This window comes from Pteropus vampyrus, unplaced genomic scaffold (genome assembly GCF_000151845.1).
Source record: "Pteropus vampyrus isolate Shadow unplaced genomic scaffold, Pvam_2.0 Scaffold307, whole genome shotgun sequence".
NCBI lineage: Eukaryota > Metazoa > Chordata > Mammalia > Chiroptera > Pteropodidae > Pteropus > Pteropus vampyrus.
In genome coordinates this window covers 1,583,695-1,591,386 of record NW_011889088.1, presented here as the reverse complement: position 1 = coordinate 1,591,386, position 7,692 = coordinate 1,583,695, and the positions used below count along the sequence as shown (strand labels likewise).

The 7,692-nt window shown below is 45.9% G+C and overlaps 1 protein-coding gene across 4 annotated transcripts in view; it reads left to right on the top strand.

Moving 5' to 3' along the window:
• GALNT18 (polypeptide N-acetylgalactosaminyltransferase 18) overlaps positions 1-7,692 on the top strand; it is a 336,064-nt gene that overhangs the window by 222,749 nt on the left and 105,623 nt on the right. The gene's annotated exons all lie outside the window — the stretch shown is intronic.

Here is a 7,692-nt window from a genome sequence, read left to right as displayed (position 1 = left end):
GTGAGAAGATTCACACATGTTTCCCCAAGGTTTCCCAGCATCCCATTTCATCAACTCTCCATGGTTGCTAGGATTGATAAGCCCAGCAAAGCAAAAGGGTTTAAAAATATATATATTTGTGTATATATATATACACAAATGGGTCTGTGTATGTGTATATATATGTGTATATATATATGTGTATGTGTGTATATATGTATATACACACATACACATATATATATATATTTCTCCTCTACCATGTATCAAACACTGTTTCAGCACTAGAAATCAATAAAGAGAAAAAGCCCATGCCTAGATAGATCCCACATTTTCATTGCAGACACAGACAACAACATCAGAATAACCAAATGAAGAGTAATACAATTCTCAGGTAGTTTAAAATACTTTCAGAAAAATAAGACAGGATAGGTGATAGAACATGTAGGGATGGAGGGGAGTGGGTTTGAGAAATGGGTTGATGAGATGGTCAGAGAAAGCCTTTCTTGAGGTTGTGATGTTCGAGTAGAAACTGAACCCAGGGAGTTAGCCTTGAAAAGACTAGATCTGTGAGGTGGGAAATATATTGCAAAGGTCCAGGGCTGAGGAGAGAAAGTGTTTTAATCAGAGCCCACACAGGCCTAGAAGAACCATGGATGGCCACTGGGGAATTCCTATGTCCTCGTGAAATAGCCCAAAGAGTATCTGTGTGTTTGCATGTCTGTGTGTGTGTGTGTGTGTGTGTGTATGTGTGTGCGCGCGCGAGCGTGCACGCGCACAAGTGCGTGTATACTTTTTCAGGGGAAAAGATCCATAGGCTTCATCAGACTCTCCAGAGACTTTTAAGATGCACAAAGAGTGAATAATCATGGCATCATTCCTGCTAGCCATGAAGGGTGGGGGAGGGAATTGTTAGCTCAGCAAGTTGTCAAACATCCTATTTTGAATGGAATAGAAGCTTTCCCTTTGGCTTCTGGGCAGCAAGGCCCTCCCTCTTTGCCTCACCACCAATCCTACCAGCTGGGCCAAAAGCAACCTCCCTCTTGCTCCATCTGGTCATAGCACCAATGGCAGATTAGAGATCCAGAGCACTTGCTTCTGTTTTTCTCTCCTTTTGGCCTCACCAAACACTTCCACCCTTGAGTTAGGTGGTGCTAGGCAGGAAGTCATCCTTCCCACCCCACCAACAATGTTCCCCAGACTTGTCACAAGCAAATCTTTGCAATGCCTGTGGGATCATCGCCTCACCTGGCTTCCAGACTTGAGTTCTCTTTGCTCATTACCCATGCTGTCCATATTGCTAAGTTGACTTATGAGGAGAGAAGGTTTGTTTACAAATCCCACCTCAGTGGTTTCCTCATCTGACTCATGGGCCCTTCCCACACAGGACCATAGTGCTTTCTCCACCAGCCCTGCTGTTCTCCATAGTAACCAGTTCACACATTTCCCCTCTGGTGTCACTTAATCTCTAAGCAAACTCCCTCTTCCTCTCCTCACAGACATGTTTCACTTCTTAATCCAGTGTTTGTGGATTCCAGGCCTGAATCAAGAAAGACAAGCAAGCACTCCCTGTGAACACACGGCACTGGCAGACCCAGCTGATGATCTTTCAAAGTCAGTGGCAAAAAAGCTATAGAAGTATCACTTAGCTATCCAAGTTCCTTAGTGTCCTGCCCAGACTTTAAAGATGTGCCTCTCTTTCTATGTGAGGTTGTCCAGCCCCAGGTGGGTTAACAAGGAGGAAGTGACTATGGCTGGTAAGGCTCAGCCATATCCAGGAAGGTGGCGCCTCTCCCACCTGACGGTGCCCCCGCAGCCGTAAGTGGCAGTGCTGTCCTTGTGCTTCCTCGCTAGTGCTGGGGAATCTCTCTTTAGTTGGCTGCCGTTCTCATCAGGGTATGATCAGCATGCTCTGCCTACAGAAGATCTAGCTTTCACCTCATATTTCCCGTGTTCCAGAGCCTTCTCATCCCCCTGCTCGTCTTGTTTCTCCACTCAGAGTTTGGTTCCCTCTCCTCACATCGGCTTCTCCTTCCTTCTCCTTTTCTGTGTATCATTCCCTCTGCTCTGTCAGAAGCTGGTTTTTCAGGTTCCCTCCTCTTCCCGCGTGTGCTGACCACTTACACTTGCCACACATCCAGCCGTCTCTTGTTTTTGGCAGAAGGACCCAAAGCTCTCTGAGCTTCCTGAAGTTGCCTCTTCCCCTTCCTTCTAGCATCTGGGCCCCAGGTTGTCCATCTCATGGCATCATTTTGAAGATTAAATGAGATAATGTGGATGAATCACCCAGCACACAGTAAATGCTCAAATAGGCTAAGTTCCCTTCTCCTTTCCTTCTTTCTGCTTCCACACGGCCATCTCCTTTGCTGGCCAGACATAATTACTTCACTATGATTAGGTGTTCATCTTGGCTAGCAGCATCATAAACCAGTCACAGAGACACAGAGGCCCCATGCATACTCAAAGGACCTTGCCAGGCCTGACTGGCAGGAACTAGATCCTATCTGAGGGTGGGGTCTGGCACTGTGTCCTCTACATTTTTGCTGAATGAGTGAATGAATGATTTGAGACAGATAAAAAAAAAAAAAAAAAAAAGCAGATCCTGAAGCTGGAGACCTGTGCAGGCTGATGCTATCAGGCTGATTCTGTGTGCTTGGTTCTCTTCAGAGGACTGGGTACCAAGTCAGATTCTGCTCTGGGGCCAGGCTGGCCTCGAACCCGGGTGACCTGTGAGTTGTTTCCATGGTGAGAGCATCAGGTCTGGCCCCTTTAACCTTAGATGTTCTGGGGGAGTTAGAGACCCATCAGATGCCCAGGCGAATTCAGGATGTGATTAGGAAGGACTTCAGTGGTCCTGGCTGAGGCCAGGCATAGCTTCTCTGTCCCATCTCACTTTATGTCCAGCATTCTGGCTCAAGCAATGGTCTTCGGCCCTTGTTAAAGACCCAGAATAGGTCTGATGGGGGCTTGGAGTTGAGTGAGGAACTCATAACTTAATATTATTTGTGGGGGAAAAACAAAAACAAAAATAAAAACCTCACTTGCCTGACTTTCTGGAATCAGGCAGTTCCTTTTGCTGCTACAGTACAAATTTAACAAATTGATGAAAAGTCTTTCCTGGCATTTTAGCTCATCTTTCAGAGACATTTAGGTGTGAGGACTGACTCCAAATAAAACTTTCTTAGGACTTCCTAATACTTTTTGGCACAGCCTTCAAGGCCCTTCACAACTGGCCACCACTCACATATCCAGTGTCTCTCCCCTCACATAATCCACACTCCCCACACTTGATCATAAGCCACACTCGGCATGCGTGCTACTTACCACTTCCTAAACCTGCCATGCGCATTCATGCCGTTCTATGTTTTTTTCAGCTGGGACACTTTGTTATGTCCCCTTTATCTTCCTAGCAAAGCCCTCATGTTCATCTGTTTGAAACAAACTCAAATGTTATCCTGTAAAGTTTGTCCCATCTTGCAGTAGATTGTCACAGAACCTGTGACAATCACTTTTAACACATATTTCAATGCAGTAAAATAATCTGTTTAATTATTTCTTCCCACCACACTCTGAGCTTCTTGAGGGTGGAACTCTGACTTATTCTGCATCCCAGCACTGAGTACTGGGCCTGCCAATTGCTGAGTGCTCAGAACACATGAATAAAAGGGACATGATGGGGCCATGAAGTGAAGAAGAGCAAAGTTTTCTATATCTGGGGCATGTCTCTCAGGGAAAGATTATTTTTTTGGTTTTCTGAAGTAAGTCTCACTAGAGGAATATCATGATACATGTTGCTGAAATAAAGGGGTCTGAAACAAATCAATAATTCCAAATGTCCTGGCAAAAAAAAATATGCTGGTAGTCTGCTAGCTGCAAAGGTTGCAGATTTTGGAGGGCAGCTCCTCAGCGAGGTTATCCACCTCCTTGTCTTGAGTCTCTGGGCCAGCCGGTGACACGCCTGCACCTGCTTTGGGTCAGGCATTCTGATAGTCTCTCTAGGCCCCAGGCTTTGCCTTTGGTAATTGTAATGGAAGAGGAACGCACGTGTGGGGTGTCTTGTGGGTCAGATCTAGCCTCTCTGCACTCAACCCCATTTCTGTTCAGTTTCATGGTCAAGGCTAGGCTTCTCTAGGCCAAGAGGGCATGGAGGGTGCCCTGAGCCCAGGACCTTTTAGCAGAGCAGTCAGTGCTGTGCCACATCTCTGCCACTTAGGTGTGCACAGCTGACTTCCTATTGCCCTCATCTGCGTCTCTTTACCTGGGAGCTTCCTCCAGAGCCGTGGAAGGTTTTCTCTGCCATGCACAAAGCAGGCCTCATATGCTGGGAATTAACACACCTCAGGAGCAGCCCTCAACAGTGACTTCTGAGAATTGGCATATCAATACTCTAGGACCTTCTTCCTAGCCTCCTTTTGCTCATTTGAGCATAAGAGGCCCCTGCCTCATGGAAGTAGAGAACAGAGATAGTGCAGGCTTCTTTTATTTTAATCTGCTTTAAATCACAACATGAGACTGATGAGGCATCCTGAAGTGCCTAGCACAGAGCCTGGGCAAATGATCGTTAAATGTACCCTCCCACTCTTAGTCCCAAAGGTAGAAAATGTGTTAAGAGCACAGACTCTGTGGCCAAACTGCCAAATTTAGGATGTCAGCTCTACCACTTGCTAATTGTTTGAACTTGCACAAGTCGCTTAAACTCTTTGTGCCTCTGTTTCATCGTCTATGAAATGGGTTACTGGTAGTACTTAGCTAATAGAGTCCTTATGAGGATTAAATGACTTAACGAAAACAAAGCTCTTAGCAGTGCATTGTGCATAGAAATTGCCCTATAAGGGGTTGTTAAGTAAATGGATAACTGGTTGGGATGGGAAGAGGGTTGGGGATTAAATATGGAATGACCAAATGGTTAGTGGGCCTTGAGGAGGAGTGATGGTGTCCCATGCCCGGGAAAGTCCCAGAGCAATTTGCCGCATGCCTGGCTTTTCCAAATAATGTAGGAGTCCCCGCTCCCAACCTAAGCACCTTTCTGTGAAAGGGAAGAAGAGAACAAAAGACTTCAGACTAATGAACAAATAATAGTTCCACTTATTAAGCATTATACCAGGCATTATCTCACAGAACTCTATAGCAACCCTAAGAAGTAAATAACATTATTCCCATCTCAAAAATGAGGCAGCTAAGGCTCAGAGAGGTTAAGTTTGTGCCCAAAGTCACAAAGCTGATAATCGGCCACACTAGGAATTACACTGAGGTCTTTCTCTCCCCTGAGCCCTTCTCTTTCTGGTCTCCATGACATCTTTCAATAAAGGAAGAAAAACTTGAAGGCTAAGAGCAGAGCACTTGGGTTCTGCTGGTCACCCACGGGATCTTTCCCTTTGAGACTAGATTGTTTAAAAATGTTGTATGAGCTGAGGAAAAGAGCCTCAGACCTCCCAATCTGACAAGCACCGACAACAATCTGGGCTGTAAATATGTGTGCAAGGCCCATTGGGTCTCCTGAGGCGTGAATCAGCCAGGCTGAGGCTGCCGGCTACACAGCCTGAGCAGCAGTGATTTGCAGAAGTACAGAGCTGACTTATAGCCTGTGGGAGCCTTCGCTCTTCCCAGGAGGACATTTAAGGCTGTGCAGGCAGGACTTGGACCACGAGACTGATATTAGTCCCCACTGGTCGTCTAGCATCCAGTGTCTGTGTTCCAAGGAGAGAAAAATCCGCTAGCCTTTCTTCCAGTTGGAGAGCTGCAGGTAAAGGAAGCCTTCCCAAAGAACCTGAGCTGGTTTAGATGAGGCAGGAAGGATGTTCCAGACAAGGGAGCAGTGAGTGCAAAAGCACTGTGGTACCACTGAGCTTGGTGTGTTTGGGAATGTGATTTGAGCACAGTCTAGAAGAGGAGGCTGAGAAGTAAGCAAGGACCAGGACCTTTGACTCTGTAGGCCAACAGTAATGGTCGGGGCTGGGGGTGGGGTGGGACATGAAGGATGCTCTTACTCTGATATTTATAGGTAAGCTTAGAATCTTAGGATCTCAGGATTATGGGAGTTAGTGTCTGAGATCTCAGAATCTTGAAATTTTGGACTCAGAATGATAAATTCTTAGACTCTCAGGAGATTTTAAATCATCAAGTTTCTGAGCTAGGCAGCACTCTAAACTCTCCAAGTCTTACACAAAATAAATTAGCATCAAACTTTCAGTCGCCTCCTGGCTTAACTACCAATGACAACTGTTTTTCTCGAGTGCCAGCATATAGGGATAGGAGGATCTGCGCCTGGGACTCCTGGAGTCCCCTTCACCTGATGGGACACCGAGTGGATTTGTTTTCAGCCTGGAATTAACCTGCTGTTAAATGCTGATGCCAGCATTTCCCCAGGCTTTGAGTTCTTGGTCACACCCTCCCTAGAAACTCACAGGGAGCTTACCTACCCAGTACTCCTGAGCTGGAGGGGATGGGGCTGGGGCTGGTGCCATGTCCACACTGCCTGGACGCAGCTGACATTAATCACCCACCATGGCATTTTTAATAAGTCCTGGGGTTCCTGGCCATCAGCGTAGCCAGAGTTATTTTATGCCTTTTAAGTAATTTCACAGCGCTTGGGCTACAGTCTCACCTTCACTTTATAAGAGTTTCCTCCTCACACAGCCCCACGGAGCACAAAGGCAAGCTGGCCCTTTTCTGAGTTCGTTTAGTCCATGAAGACAACTGATTTCTATTAGTCCATTATTCTCATTTTCCTTTTCTGAATTATTTACTCAGTGGAGCAGAGAGCCTGGAGCTCTGGCTCAGGAGGAAGAAGAGCTGGATTCTTTTTCTGGCTGTGCTGATTTCCAGCTCTGTGACCTTGGGCAAGTCTGGGAGTGTCAGGAGTGAAGAAGCTGTGAGCATTCAGAATCCCCTACCGGAAGCTGAAGGACACGGGTGCATAGACCCATACCCAGGCAGGCCCATGGTGGACTCCCAAATTGATTCCGGCAGCCTTTTGTCCTGAGCCCCATGTTGGATTTTTCGGCATGATTGTATGGTAAATTCCAAAGGCAACAAGCACTCTAGGAAACCCTCACCCAATTTAGGCCCTCTTCCCCCATTTCTTGGTTTTGCTTGCTCAGGGATTTGTGTCCCAGAGAAATTGGATTTTTGTATGTGAATATTCCCTATCAGCCTTCCAGTCAAAAAGAAGCTGAGTTTGGCAGTCTAATCCCTTCCCTTGGGTTCTAAGCATACATAGTTGTAAAAAGAGGACATTTTCTTCCTGAAATGAATCAGTGATTATAGAATCCTCTTGGGGCCTGTGACACGTGGCTCCTTTGGCAGGCTGTGGGTCAGAGAGACAAAGAGCAAACTCTTTAGAGTCAAGCAGATCTAAGTTTGAATCCTTACTCATTTCTTACTGTCTGCGTCCTTTGGGGTATGTCATTTAAAGTCTGAACTCTGAGTTTTCTCTTTTGTCATTGAAAATAATATGTGGGCTTGAGAACATGGACTCGATTCAGGGTGCCTGGTTTGCATCTTAGCCCTACCCCTTCTAGCTCTGATACTGAGCAAATCCCTCCATCTCTCTGTGCTCTGATTTCTTTGTCTACAGCATGGGGATAATAATACTATCTACCTGGAGTGATAATTATGATAGTTGAGAGGATTGAATGAGCAATAGATAAAGTGAATTTAGAATAGTATCTCATATATGGTAAGCTCTAAATAAATAAGCATTATCTATAAATG